This window comes from Bidens hawaiensis, unplaced genomic scaffold (genome assembly GCF_021521415.1).
Source record: "Bidens hawaiensis isolate Kalapana, Puna unplaced genomic scaffold, B.hawaiensis_p1.1 tig00053141_1, whole genome shotgun sequence".
Classification (NCBI taxonomy): Eukaryota; Viridiplantae; Streptophyta; class Magnoliopsida; order Asterales; family Asteraceae; genus Bidens; species Bidens hawaiensis.
In genome coordinates this window covers 14300-29166 of record NW_027499566.1, presented here as the reverse complement: position 1 = coordinate 29166, position 14867 = coordinate 14300, and the positions used below count along the sequence as shown (strand labels likewise).

The 14867-nt window shown below is 32.9% G+C and overlaps 1 long non-coding RNA gene across 1 annotated transcript; it reads left to right on the top strand.

Moving 5' to 3' along the window:
- The first annotated feature begins 401 nt into the window (after nucleotides 1-401).
- Nucleotides 402-13205, top strand: LOC143599955 (uncharacterized). The gene is made up of 2 exons (XR_013147387.1): nucleotides 402-932; nucleotides 13153-13205. It is a non-coding gene; the product is annotated as an uncharacterized LOC143599955 (long non-coding RNA).
- Nucleotides 13206-14867: the final 1662 nt, after the last annotated feature.

The window sequence follows — 14867 nt, the reverse complement described above, 5'->3', positions numbered from 1 at the left end:
AGTTGCCACTCGCCATTTATTGTTTTTTTAATGTAACATTATTTTCTATCAAAAATATTCAATTTTTTAAACATCCAAATATTAAAAAAAAAAAAAAAAAACAATCACTTACAAGAAGCAAGTGGATCAAATACAAAATAAAAAGAAACAAAACCGTATTACATGTCCAACATCAAAATATATTGTAGATTTGTATGGTCAACAAAAGTGTTTTTATTACACATGCTTAAATTGGTGGGGAACTTTCCTCATATCCTACAAATGTATACAAGACCAACTTTATTATTGACAATATTGTATGGTCAACAAAAGTGGTTTAATTACACATGTTTAAATTAGTGGGACCATGCCTCATATCATCAAAACCACCTTTCTAAACACAACCATCACAACTCATAAAACAAAACCATCTCTCTCTATATATACAACCATCACAACTCATAAAATACACAAAGAGATGGAAAACTTGTATAGAAGCCTTTCAAGAAGCCTATCAAGAACTTTTTCAAGAAGTGCTTCAAGTTCGGTTGATAATAATAAATTGTGAAGGAGTACGACATACAGAGGATCTGATGGTGCAAGGAGCATACAAATTGTTCGTCTCGGAGAGGACAACCGTGGTGGAGTTTGGAGGATCAAGAATATGTTTAACTTCAACAAGTCAAGAAAACATGGAAAGATACTTCAAAGGCTCGTCGATCGTTCGGGATTGCGAGTTCTAATGATGAGTTTCAAAACAGACTGCTTTCTGAGATTTACAAGAGCATGTCGTCTACTCATGAACTATCTTGAAGTCAGACATCAAACCATGCTCGTTTTATCTAAAAAATTTCGATCTACATTAAGATTATTCTTTATCGATGTAACCTTATTTAATTTTGTTTGTTTCATTCTTTATTTTATAAGTTACAATGAATTGAACTTGTATAAAGGTGAAGTGCAGATTGTATAGCTATAAAATAAAAAAATTGAAAAATTCATTTTAATTAAGTACACAAGTGGTTAGAAGAACGAATATGATTCCTTGGGTATTCTATAATTCATCACTATTAATTATTATTATTTCTATATTTTTTAACAATATTTTCGCTTTCTTAAGCGTTAACTTAGAACGTTTTCATAATTAAGAAAAAGCACGGTACCGTGATGCCTATTGAATTACATTTGGTTGGTAATCATTTTTGCATCAATGTGATTAATGGACGAGTGTCAAACACAAAACCTCACATTTTCTTCATCATTCTTTTGATTTATTTCAAGTTGTAAGCAATTTTTTATTTAACTAGCAATGTTATGCGGTATTATTTATGTTTGTATACAAACATCATTATTTGGTGATACTCATATATATATTACATTAAAATCAAGTAGCATGATACCATAAACAGAAACATACCTATGCAAAGATTAATATTTATTATAAATAAAATATAATTGTTACACAACCATAAACATAAAAGACAATCAATAACCACAAAAAGAAGCATATATCCATGATATGATGCATGTTATGGCAAACGGAAAATCAAATCTATCTAGCTACATAATTAAAGTAAACAAATATTTTAAAAGATTATTAAAAAATATATTTAAAAAGATTATTGTAAAGGGCATTTAAAAATTGTAATAAACTTATATATTTTGATATAAAAAATAAAGTAGTTACGTAAGTTATAATTTGATAAAAGGATAATTAAACAAAACGATGTCGGTCTAATACATATGCTTAAACATATACACGGTTGAGAAATATAATCATGTTATATGTATGTGGATTTTTTTCTATCTTCCATAATCTATAGATTATAATTACATAAAATATAATAACAGTTACTTGTATAAATAAATTAATAATATAAAAATGAAATAAATAGAGCTATTAAATGAACCCGAGAATCCAGAGAGAATTTGTGTAGAATATTATAGATGATCAATTATTCACACTATACATAAACGTATATATATACACACATAAAACATGAAGTAACCGTCAAATACAGTTATGTGGGGGAATTGTATATCTGGTTTATAACACTCCCCCTCAGATATACATTATCATAGACTATCAACATTATACTACTGGATAATGTTGGCTCGGTTCTTCTGGACCTGTATTAATTAATACTGCAGGATTAGTTATGTTGCCTCGTTAAAAACCTTACTAAGAAAACCCTGTGGGACAAAACTTAGTTAAGGAAAAAGAGTACAACGTGTGCATTTCTCCCCCTCAATTGAACATTATCTCTAAGTCTTTAGAAATCAATCTTCTATCGTTGTTGCTTGACTTGATTTTGTTGTAGTCGTCTCCAATCGGAACTATGCAATTTATATTGTCTTCGTATATCCTTTGGGTTCTTCATAATTTGGTCTAAACCGCATGCCTCTTGTAATTGTTGGATCATTGACCTTCATGAGTGAAAATGTATTTGAATTGTAGTCGAACTCAGTGGAAGTCTGATGGATATTCTGCATAAACATAACACGAGACTCTGTATTTTCTTTATGGAATAAATCAATGTATTGAGTCCTTAAAGATATTAACATATCATTTTATACGCTTAATGATGATGCATATTTACAAAAAACGTTACTAGGAAAACCCGGTGAGACAAAACCATAGCTAAGGGAAAAAGACTTACATCGCATATTTTAAATAATAAACAACATGCTTCAGGATGATGTTAAATCGGTACTTCAGGACCTATATGATTAACTGATGCTACTGAATCTTAACTGATGCTACCGGATCAGTTATGTTGCCTAATTAAAAGCCTTACTAAGAAAACCTCTTGGGACAAAACTTAGTGAAGGGAAAAAGAGTGCAACATGTTTGAATATAATCAAATTTCACTAGCACATATATTAGTAATGCAATATTCAATTTCGTGATATCTATAGATACATTAGGGAATTGATCGCGTTTAACCATGATACTTCTGGACCAAGTATGTCTTCGCCCTCTTCTTGGGGATGGTAAGGATCCATATGTATATCTAGCGATCAACCAATTACGAGTGTGCTAAGTAAATCAAGATTTCTCGTATAAAATATGTTAACATCTTCTGGATGTAATTTGATTAACTATCAAATATGCAATTACACATATACTCGAACTGCTGGTCGAGGATTAATTGAGTTGCGTCAAGTTATTCTGTATCAAAATTTTCTCTTAAATAGTTCGACAGAGTCTCCCGATGATGTAGGACATCATCACTGTAAACTGCGATTACATGAACTTTTAAGAGAAATATTTTGGTATATAGAATATTAAAGTCATTTTATTGCTTCGGGCATTTTTATCCATTCAGGGATATTCATGTAAATGTAATGTTCAGTTGTTCCATACAACTATACGGTGATAACACCCATAACTTTTATCTGAAGTCCTTCTGAGATCGCGAGGCTGATTAAAACATTTGATGATTATCGCATCCACTACAGGGGAATACGTTTCCTCATAATCAACTACCGGGATTTGGGAAAAGAACCATCGTGTTACAAGTCGTGCCATACACCGCAAATCTCATTCTTTTCGTTTCTTTTATATATATATATAAAGAACCCATTTATAACCTACTGGTTTGACGTCTATGGGCGTTCGGACTACAGGTCCGAAAACGTTTTGCTTGTCATATTTAATTTATTTAGCCTTAAAGGCATTTTGCCATTTTTGGCAGTCATCTCTGTGTATAGACTCTTATAGAGTTTTGGATACGTAATCTTCTCATCGATTACCTCTATTTCTATAGCATATGCATATATTTGTTTATACACGTGTTTAACTTCGGTTCCATATTGTACTATTTTGTACATAATTTGTAGAGAGCTTATATCAATTAAATACCGGTGGTTCTTCCAGAACTTTGTAAATCACATTAGTCTCTTATAGGACATTTACCTCTTCTGGAGTTTTATTATTTACTTCTAGAAATATAATGGTCTCTTTTAGGACATTTATTTCGACTAAGATATTATATCAATAACATCTTACATAGTTATACATGTAACCTCTTCTGGGGTTATACCAACTGCATAATTCTGCTCATTTGATTTTCGTGGGATTTTATATTTGGAACTAGCTTGTCTTCCACGTTTTCTTTGTATGGTAATCTTATTTGGATTACTTCAAATCGAGCAAATAAATTTGATACTGGTATATGTGACTTTGCCACTTTGTGTTTATGAGCATCTAGTAACTCATTAGTTACTCTTTACAAATGTATGACAAATATTTGACTTCAGATTTATATTGATCTCTTCTAGGATCTAGATTTATTATTTGTAATGCATTTCATATTATTTCATGTATTACAAGGCTTTTCATTCTTATCTCCCTATGAATGCTATCATATTTAAATGAGAGATTAGTTATAATAAGGAGCATTTTTTGTCAGCAGTTGAACATAATTTTCTTAGTATAGCAATATTCAAATAATATGCTCGTCTTAAATCAATATATATTTGTATAGATTCTAGATAACTTCGGCCCTCAAAATTTCTTTTTTTTGGATTGAGATTCTTGTTTTGGATTGATCACAGGTAGTCACTATAGTTTACCATTTAACCTTTCACTAAATTTAAAATCTTTATAATTTAAGGGGTGTTGTACATGTTAAATTATCTAACGGTAAAATTAAATACCTTAAGATATCATGAATGGCCTTTTAATAAAGTGGGATATTGCATTAATGCTTATGCACAACATGTTAATTAATGATACAAATAAAATGAAAAGTGCATGTATGAATTTTCTCATCCACTTTGTTGACTTTTATTTAATAATATATAAATAAAAAATGAAAACCCTTTTACATGATTGTAACCGTCATCCTTGTTTTTATATCGTTTGTAACCGTCTTCTTTCGTTCAAAGATTGATATGGTCTTCTAGTTTTTAATTTTGATGTCTTCTGGCTTAATAATATTCTTGAATTTCATTTCTTATTCAATTCTGAAATCTTACCGATTTGTAAAATTGATTTGCGATTTCAGTTTTCTTTGTTTATGTTTGATGATGCAAGTAAACGACTCGTAATTGTTTTTGTTTCAGATTTTGCTTATTTCAATTTGAATGTGACGAACAGTCTATTACTCTTTTATTTATTTTGTGACAATGGTGAAACTGATTCTTTCTTGATGCTAATAACTAAATTTGGATTGGAAAATGAGTAGCATTCTCGTTATTTAGAGATTACATGATTGGTTTTCTTGTATTCTTGATGGCTAATTCAATGGATACGAGAATCAATTTTGCATCATGTGAACATATACAACAAAGTAAGAAATTGTAAAGATGATGTTGATGATGTGTACCAGGACGATGAATCTATTGATGAATACAACAAACTATGAAGATGTTGATAATTTTGTACCCGGATTCGATGAACAGACAACGAATTCGTGTACAGAGCAATGTCGTGCTGATAACGTTAAATGAACCATAGAATTTAGAGAGAATTTGTGTAGAATATTATAGATGATCAATTATTCACACTATACATAAACGTATATATATACACATAAAACATGAAGTAACCGTCAAATACAATTATGTGGGGGAATTGTATATCTGGTTTATAACAGGCTAAAGTTTTAAGGTAAAAAAAAAGTTTTGAATAATTAGGCATCACGTGGTTTTTTTTGTAAAGCCCATTAACTTTTTATTTCAAAATGGTTAGACAGAAGAGAGTTCTGGCGATCTACCAACAACGTTTTGTCCTATACTTCACCGATGGCGATTCACACACCGAAAGATAATTTGAAAATGTTCAGATTCAGACGCGTGATAATATGATCGGAGATTATTGGTGTATGAAACAGTGGCAAACGATGGAGAAAATGGTGGTCGGAGGAGACACGTCAGTTTGGTTGTTAACTGTAAATCACAACATAATTTGAATGTACTTGTCGGTGTGTGTTAACTATACCCGATAGAGTTTGTGGATAAAAAGAGTTTTTTTACCGGTTCCATTACGGTGTTTACACCACATGGTTCTTATTGTTGGTACTTGGCACCAATGCGATTATGATCATGATAATAAAATGTTGCAGGGGGGACCTATCTTGTAGCTAGGAGTAGCCTCCGTTACCCCTCAACTTTCGTCGGTAGTGCAACTTTATTAATCTTTTAGTCAGTTTTTGTAGTTCACTACCCTTGAAAAATATAACTTTACCCCTATTTGTGTAACGTCCAGCCAAATTAAAAGCTAAAATTAATTAAAGTCCAACAAAATTAAAGTCCAAACCAAATAAAACCATTGCTCGTTGTTCCCTAATGATGAACGTTTGGTTTATGCCGGACATCAACATTTAACAAAACAAAGTTTCATTCAGCAGTTGTTTCCACCCTACACTTCCCCGACCCCCAGCTGCCCTCCTTTGGCCACTAGACGTCCACCCTACAGCCGAGTAGCTGACGTCTGATGCTACCTCAATTAGGGATGAGCAAAATCGGTACCAGTACTAAAATCGGTATCGATTTAGTACCGTCGGTACCAAAGTTTTAAGTTTCGGGATTGGTACGGTACCCATATTTCCCGATTTTTTACCTTCGGTACCGGCACCATCCCGGTACCGGTGTACCAAACTGAATATTTCGGTACCGGTACCAAGAATTTGCGATTTTCGGGATCGATATTTTCGATACCGGTACGGTACCGTGCTAATCCTTACCCCCAATCCCTCTTCTACGGTTCGATTTATATTTGTTCAATTTAGGTGTTGTTCTAATTTTATCTAAAATCGTAATTGTAATTTGTTTATATAAATTGTTAATTTGGAATTGTTTGTGGGCGACTGAATATTTGAATTATTGGTTATGGTTTATTAGATATTTGGATAATGTAAATTGGAAATTGGAATTGATTAGGAATTTGGGCTTTATATCTAAACTGAAATTAATTAGAGATTTATGGTTTATAGTCAAGTTATTCTACAAAGGGTAAGAAAAATGAGAAGTGTGAGAAGACTTAAATAATTGACTGTGTCAAGTAGGGACCAAAAGAAAAATGGTATAAATGTAATTGTACACGTTTTCTCTCTCCACATGCAAGACACATATTAATACCCACATCATTTTAGAACGTCTATAACTTTTTCGTATGATATTTTTTTTTAAAAAAAATTCATCATAATAACAAACGTTTTTTATCTTTAATATGAGTATAATTTTGTTATATAAAATTTAAAACAAAAATTACGTCATTGTGTCTTTTCGCACACCATTGTGTCTTTTCGCTTATCATTGTGTCTTTTCGCACACCATTGTGTCTCTTCGCTTATCATTATGTCTTTTTTCGTCATTTTGTCTTTTCGCACACTATTGTGTTTTTTCCGTCATTGTGTCTTTTCGCACACCATTGTGTCTTTTCTCTTATCATTGTGTCTTTTTCGTCGTTGTGTCTTTTCGCACACCATTGTGTCTTTTCGCTTATCATTGTGTCTTTTTTCGTCGTTGTGTCTCGCACACCATTGTGTCTTTTTCCGTCATTATGTCTTTTCGCACACCATTATGTTTTTTCGCACATCATTGTGTCTTTTCGCTTATCATTGTGTCTTTTTTCGTTATTGTGTCTTTCAACTCATCATTATGTTTTTTAAATACTAATAACAATGTTGTATAATAATAATATGTAAAAATAATGATAAAATAACAACAAATTATCTAATACATAAAACACAATGATTAATACATGTTACACAATAACTTGAAACGTAAAACACAATGGTGAATACGTATAACACAATGACCTAAAACGTAAGACACAATGGTGAATACATATAACACAATGACTTGAAACGGAAAACACAATGGAAACAACATATTACACAATGACTTGAACGTAATATACAATGAACACATTACTATTTTTCTCAAATTAAATGAATTTGTCATATGTAAATCCGAATAAAAGACAATGAACGTATTACACAATGACTAAAAGTTAATGACGAACAAAACGACACAATGGCGTAAACTTTGTTTTAATTTTTGTCTTTAATATGAGTACCAACTGAAAATATAATGATCAAAATCTATAATACAATTCAAATGAAAACTCAACTAAAAGACACAATGAACAACAAAAAATCACAATTAAAAAAACCCATTAATTTTTTTTATTTTTATATAACAATATGATACTCATATTAAAGATAAAAAAACGCTTATTTGTAACATCCCGAAATTTCTAAAGTAATATTTAATATATTATTTTGTTGGGTGAAATAAACGAGTTAGTGGAACAGCATAATATGAAGACTTAGTAGGATAATTAGATGGGTTTGGATATGGACCAAAAGGAAATATGGGCCTTCGGTCCATGGGCTTGAGGGAGTATAAATACCCCCTTAAACCCCAATCCTTTCATTTCCATCCATTTATCCATCCTAATCTCTACACACCCAAAACACACACGACCCGAACCAAGATCCGAAGGCGAAAACCCGAGCTTGTTAGTGCTGGAACGTCGTGACGGACCAAAACAACATCAAGGCTTAACCGGGTTCGTAGTTCGACTCGTTCAAGGTACGTTTATAGTTAGAAATCGTTCGTATAGGTTCGGTTTGATTTGAGAAATGATAGATCTGAGTTTGTATGGTAAAAACGAATCCAACAAAGCTAATCTTACTGAAAATGGTTATGATTTGATGGGTTAATCGATTGATAAAAAGAACCCGTAACCTATATGCCTAAATCGCACCCTTTAAACATCGATGTTAGGTCGATTTGATGGTCGGGGTTTGTAGGCGCTGGTCAGACGATTCCGTGGGTACCTAAATCGAGTTATTTGGTTAAGAAACGAAGGTGATTAAGGGATTTAAGAACGAACAGTAGCTGCTGACGACAACTTCGCCTGTAAGCTAAGTTCGCCTGTAAAGCTAAGTTCGCCTGATGACAACTTCGCCTAAGCTAAGTTCGTCTGATGACAACTTCGCCTAAAGCTAAGTTCGCCTGATGACAACTTCGCGTAAAGCTAAGTTCGCCTGATGACAACTTCGCCTAAAGCTAAGTTCGCCTAAGGTTTAACTTCGCCTAAAGTCGAGTTCGATTAGAAAATAAATTATAAACGATAAGTAAAAGTAAGCTAATACTAGGCCGCCAGATTAGATCAGGCGAGTATTGATACGTGTAACTTATACAGTCAGCCGAGCACAGTTAAAGAAGGGATTTACAACTATCAGAGGAACTAAATCGAGTTATTTGGTTAAGAAACGAAGGTGATTAAGGGATTTAAGAACGAACAGTAGCTGCAGATGACAACTTCGCCTGTAAGCTAAGTTCGCCTGTAAAGCTAAGTTCGCCTGATGACAACTTCGCCTAAGCTAAGTTCGCCTGATGACAACTTCGCCTAAGCTAAGTTCGTCTGATGACAACTTCGCCTAAAGCTAAGTTCGCCTGATGACAACTTCGCGTAAAGCTAAGTTCGCCTGATGACAACTTCGCCTAAAGCTAAGTTCGCCTAAGGTTTAACTTCGCCTAAAGTCGAGTTCGATTAGAAAATAAATTATAAACGATAAGTAAAAGTAAGCTAATACTAGGCCGCCAGATTAGATCAGGCGAGTATTGATACGTGTAACTTATACAGTCAGCCGAGCACAGTTAAAGAAGGGATTTACAACTATCAGAGGAACTAAATCGAGTTATTTGGTTAAGAAACGAAGGTGATTAAGGGATTTAAGAACGAACAGTAGCTGCAGACGACAACTTCGCCTGTAAGCTAAGTTTGCCTGTAAAGCTAAGTTCGCCTGATGACAACTTCGCCTAAGCTAAGTTCGCCTGATGACAACTTCGCCTAAGCTAAGTTCGTCTGATGACAACTTCGCCTAAAGCTAAGTTCGCCTGATGACAACTTCGCGTAAAGCTAAGTTCGCCTGATGACAACTTCGCCTAAAGCTAAGTTCGCCTAAGGTTTAACTTCGCCTAAAGTCGAGTTCGATTAGAAAATAAATTATAAACGATAAGTAAAAGTAAGCTAATACTAGGCCGCCAGATTAGATCAGGCGAGTATTGATACGTGTAACTTATACAGTCAGCCGAGCACAGTTAAAGAAGGGATTTACAACTATCAGAGGAAGAAGCAGAGTTCAGGTGAGTTTCTAGCCCCATTTCCTTGTTATATTTTCGGGGCTGTGTGCATACTCGATGTGAAGTGTGAATACACTTACCTTAAGTGGTAAGTGTATGCTATAGATGTTATTTGAGGTATATATTTTATAATGCTTGTCGGTACGTGAACGATCTTCGGATATTGCACGTATCGCCAAGGATAGTAAATTCCAAGTGGTTGATAGTGCGTATGAATGTTATGATGTGACTTGTTTATTACGTAAATAATGTGCTGATAGGAAGTGGGTTATAGACAAGTAGAAGTATAGTGTGATAGAAGTGGATAGGGGTCTAGTAATAGAGTTAGAGGCATAACGTGAGCACGTGGTAGAGTGAGTCTATGCGTGTCTTCGTTATTAAAGTGGCATAAAGTGGCACAAGTGGCATAAGTGGCATAAGTGGCGGCATAAGTGGTTAAGCTGTAGGGGTAATTAATTGGCTAAGCTGTAGGGATAATTAAGTGGTTGAGAAGTAGCGGGTTAGACAGTGGGTTAAGTGTCTTCGGGCACGTATATGATGCATGTAGTGGTTGTATGATAAGTTGCTTGATTAACTAGAACTCACTCAGCGTAGCTGACTTTTAGTATGCACGCAGGTGAGTAGAATGAGACAGCTAGCTTGAGCGGGCACATGGTGGGCGAATAGGAGACTGACATCTGAAGACTCAAGATGTTTTGATGTAATTGACGTTTATTTTGGAAGACAAGAATGTTTAATTAAAGCAAGTTTTGGATTGCTGTAACGTTTCATGGAAGTTTTTATTTTCCGCGAAAGTTTTAATGAACTCTGATTTATAAGAACTGTGTTTATGAGTAAATCCGACGCGAAAGTAGGGCTACCGGGTTCGGGGCCTTACATTATTGTTATGGTGAATTTTTTTTTAAAAAATAATGTCGTATGAAAAAGTTATGGGCATTTTAAAATGATTGGGGAATTGACGTGTGCATTGCATGTGGAGAGAGAAAGTCAACAAAAGTGGGTTATTACCTTCATGCCCTTTCCATCAATTTTTATTTATTAAATTAATCTCAGCCATTCAAATCTAAGATCAATGGACTGGATTCTTTCTCACCCTTCTCATTTTTGTTGTCCTTTGTATTTTAACTTTACCCTTATGGTTTATGTGTAAATTGAAGTTGATTTTGGGTTTATGGTTTAAGTTTTGTTTCTTCTAAGATTAGGAAACTTGAAAGATGAAATGGAAAAACCTTAGTATTAATCTTTTTAAATGAAAAATCTAAGATAACGATGATATCGGTCAAACATCATGTTAAAAAAAATATTGTATGAAAGACGGTAAGAAAAAAATCCAGTTATTGTATGAAATATATCAAGAAATTTTTTTGGTTATTTTATAAAATATGGTAAAAAAACTTGTTTACAAAGTAAGAAATACGGTAAAAAAAATTTAAACGTTACCCCTGAGATTTTGATCTAGATCCGCTACTGAAATGTTAGGAGTGTCACCGAGAGAACCAGTGGATGTGACGATATTTATAGGCATGTGGATGGTGGCGGTTATCCGTTAGCGGTTATTAGCGAACCATTGCGATGGTTGAACAAATCGTATGGAGTAATCTTGAAAAAAGAAACAGCAATCTATATATCGAACCGTCATGCCAGAAACCGGAAACCGCCACTGTTTAGAAAAAAATATTAGGAACAGAGAAACCGTTTGGATATTAAATGCAACTTCAAATAAATATTAAATAACTTATGGTGTGAATTAACTGAAATGTAAAATTTTATATATAAAAAGTTGAAAAACAGAAGTGCCTTGAATTTTAAATGTAGTAGATAGAATTTTAGAGATAATTAGATACCCTGTGTGCTTTTACATTAGTCACACACACTTAAGGTTCAGGTTACTGCATATTTGAGTTATATGATTTTAATTTGTAACAAAGTTTGGAGTCAAATACTAAATTTCATTAGAAAAAACTCAATTAGATTTATGTAAAATGACTAATACTCATTAACGAAAAACTTAAAAACAATAGTGATAATTTATTCAATCACATGAACAAATCATTCTGATCAACCCATTGTTCTCTACTATATGAACACACGTCTTTATCTTTAAAAATTCTTACTGGCAGGGGCGGATATAGCCTATAGGGGTGTTTAGAGTGTGCTCGGGGTACTCCTCAACTTTCATGATGAAGTGTAAAATAGTGCAAAATTCAATTTACTCATTCCGCGTAATATTTGAGTTATTTCAATGATCCTATTAAGCTAGAGAGTATTATAAGACCAACACGACGATATTGTATATTTTTATGGTCAACAAAAGTGTGGTTTAATTACACATGCTTAAATTGCTGTGGAACTTTCCTCATATCCTAATTCCTACATATGTATATAAGACCAACTTTATTATTGACAATATTGTATGGTCAACAAAAGTGGTTTAATTACACATGCTTAAATTAGTGGGACCTTGCCTCATATCATACATATGCATAAATGTCCATCAAAACCATCTTTCTAAACACAACCATCACAACTCATAAAACAAAACCATCTCTATAGATACAACCATCACAAATCATAAAATACATAAAGAGATGGAAAACTTGTGTAGAAGCCTTTCAAGAAGCCTATCAAGAACTTTTTCAAGAAGTGCTTCCAGTTCGGTTGATAATAACAAACTGTGGAGGAGTACGACATACAGAGGATCTGATGGTGCAAGGAGCATACAGACTGTTCGTCTCGGAGAGGACAGCCATGGTGAACTTTGGAGGATCAAGAATATGTTTAACTTCAGCAAGTCAAGAAAACATGGAAAAGATACTCCAAAGGCTCGTCGATCATCCAGAATTGCGAGTTCTAATGATGAGTTTCAAAATAGACTTCTTTCAGAGATTTACAAGAGCATGTCGTCGACTCATGAACTATCTTGAAGTTAGACATCAAACCATGCTCGTTTTTATTTAAAATTTTTTGATATACATATTAAGATTATTCTTTATCGATATAACCTTATTTAGTTTTGTTGTTTGATTCTCTATTTTATACTTTACAATGAATTGAACTTGTTTAAAGGTGAAGTGCAGATTGTATAGCTATAAAATAAAAAATTGAAAATTTCATTTTAATTAAGTACACAAGTGGTTAGAAGAACGAATATGATTCCTTGGATATTCTATAATTTCATCATTATTATTTATAATTATTTTTTTTCTATATTTTTAACAGCATTTTCGCTTTCTTGAGCGTTAACCTAGAACGTTTACATAATTAAGAAAAAGCACGACCGTCGATACCGATTGAATTACATTTGGTTGGTAATTATTTTGCATCAATGTGATTAATAGACGAGTGTCAAACACGACACCTCACATTTTCTTCATTTTTTTGATTTATTTCAAGTTGTAACCAGTTTTGTATTTAATTTTAGAGACAATTACATAGTCTGTATACTTTTGCATTAGTCACACACACATTAATGTTCAGGTTACGGCATATTTGAGTTATATGACTTTAATTTGTAGCAAAGTTTGGAGTCTAATTAATACTAAATTTCATTAAAAAAACTTAAATAGATTTATGTAAAATGACTAAAATACTCATTAACGAAAAACTTAAAAACAATAGTGATAATTTATTCAATCACATGATTCTGATCCACCCATTGTTCTCTATTATCTACTATATGAACTCACCTTTATCTTTAAAAATTCTTACTGCCAAGGACGGATATCGGGGGATTGAGAGAGTGCCCGAGATACCCCTCTACTTCCACGGTGAAGCGTAAAATAGTGCAAAATTCAGTTTACTCAATCCGAATAATATATGAGTTATTTCTGTGTTGAAACTACAGGCCTTACAAAGTGATATATAGAAAACCCTCGAGTAACATTAGGCTACCCATTTATAAATTCAAATTTCATAATTATTCAAAGTTAATGTCAAGAAGCCTCTGTTCTTATTTTGGCCACTACTTATGGGCTTGCACCAGGCCCATATTGCTATATGATTACAAAAACTTTTACTCATGTTGATAGTCGATACCAAATTTATTGTCAACTGTCAATGTCAAATGCATAACTTTTACACGCTGAGATTTCTTTCTTGGTTTCTTGTCTGAGAATCATGTTATTGTTTACAACACCATTTTTTCGTAAATATATATACTTGTCGACTGTCAGTCGTCTCGCCACACCACTCAGTCTTCACACTAATAATGTAGTCATCACCTTTAAAACTTTCTTTAAATGATTGAGATCACCAATACAATGTTTTTCTTATATGGAAAGATCAACGGTCTAAAATCAGCTCACAATGAACAATGAATGTTGGGACGTAGGGTGAACGCTTATGTTTAACTATACATGTAAATTATGAATCCATGACGAACGTTCAACACTTCTTCTGTTGCTAAACTATGATCTTTCTTTTGTGAATTGTGATGAGGAAGTTTAAGAATCTAAAGATCACTTAGACATTTACTGATTTTATAAAATAAACTCTTTTGTTTTTGTTTATAATAAAACTTGATTTAGGGGGCATTTTAACCTTGCATTTGTACGCCACTGTTTTTTTTAATAGCAATCTTTTATAAATCTTGAGATATTATATAAAAGCTTTGGTTTAGTTTATAAGAGATATAATATTGAGCTTTATAAAAATATAGTTATTAAACTATTTTAAAGCTCAGCCTAAACATCCATCATGTATCCTTAAGTTAATTTGTGTTTTATACCAATAGATGTGTAGACATATTGTTGACTTGGAAATAAGTTTGGCTCGATAGTGTG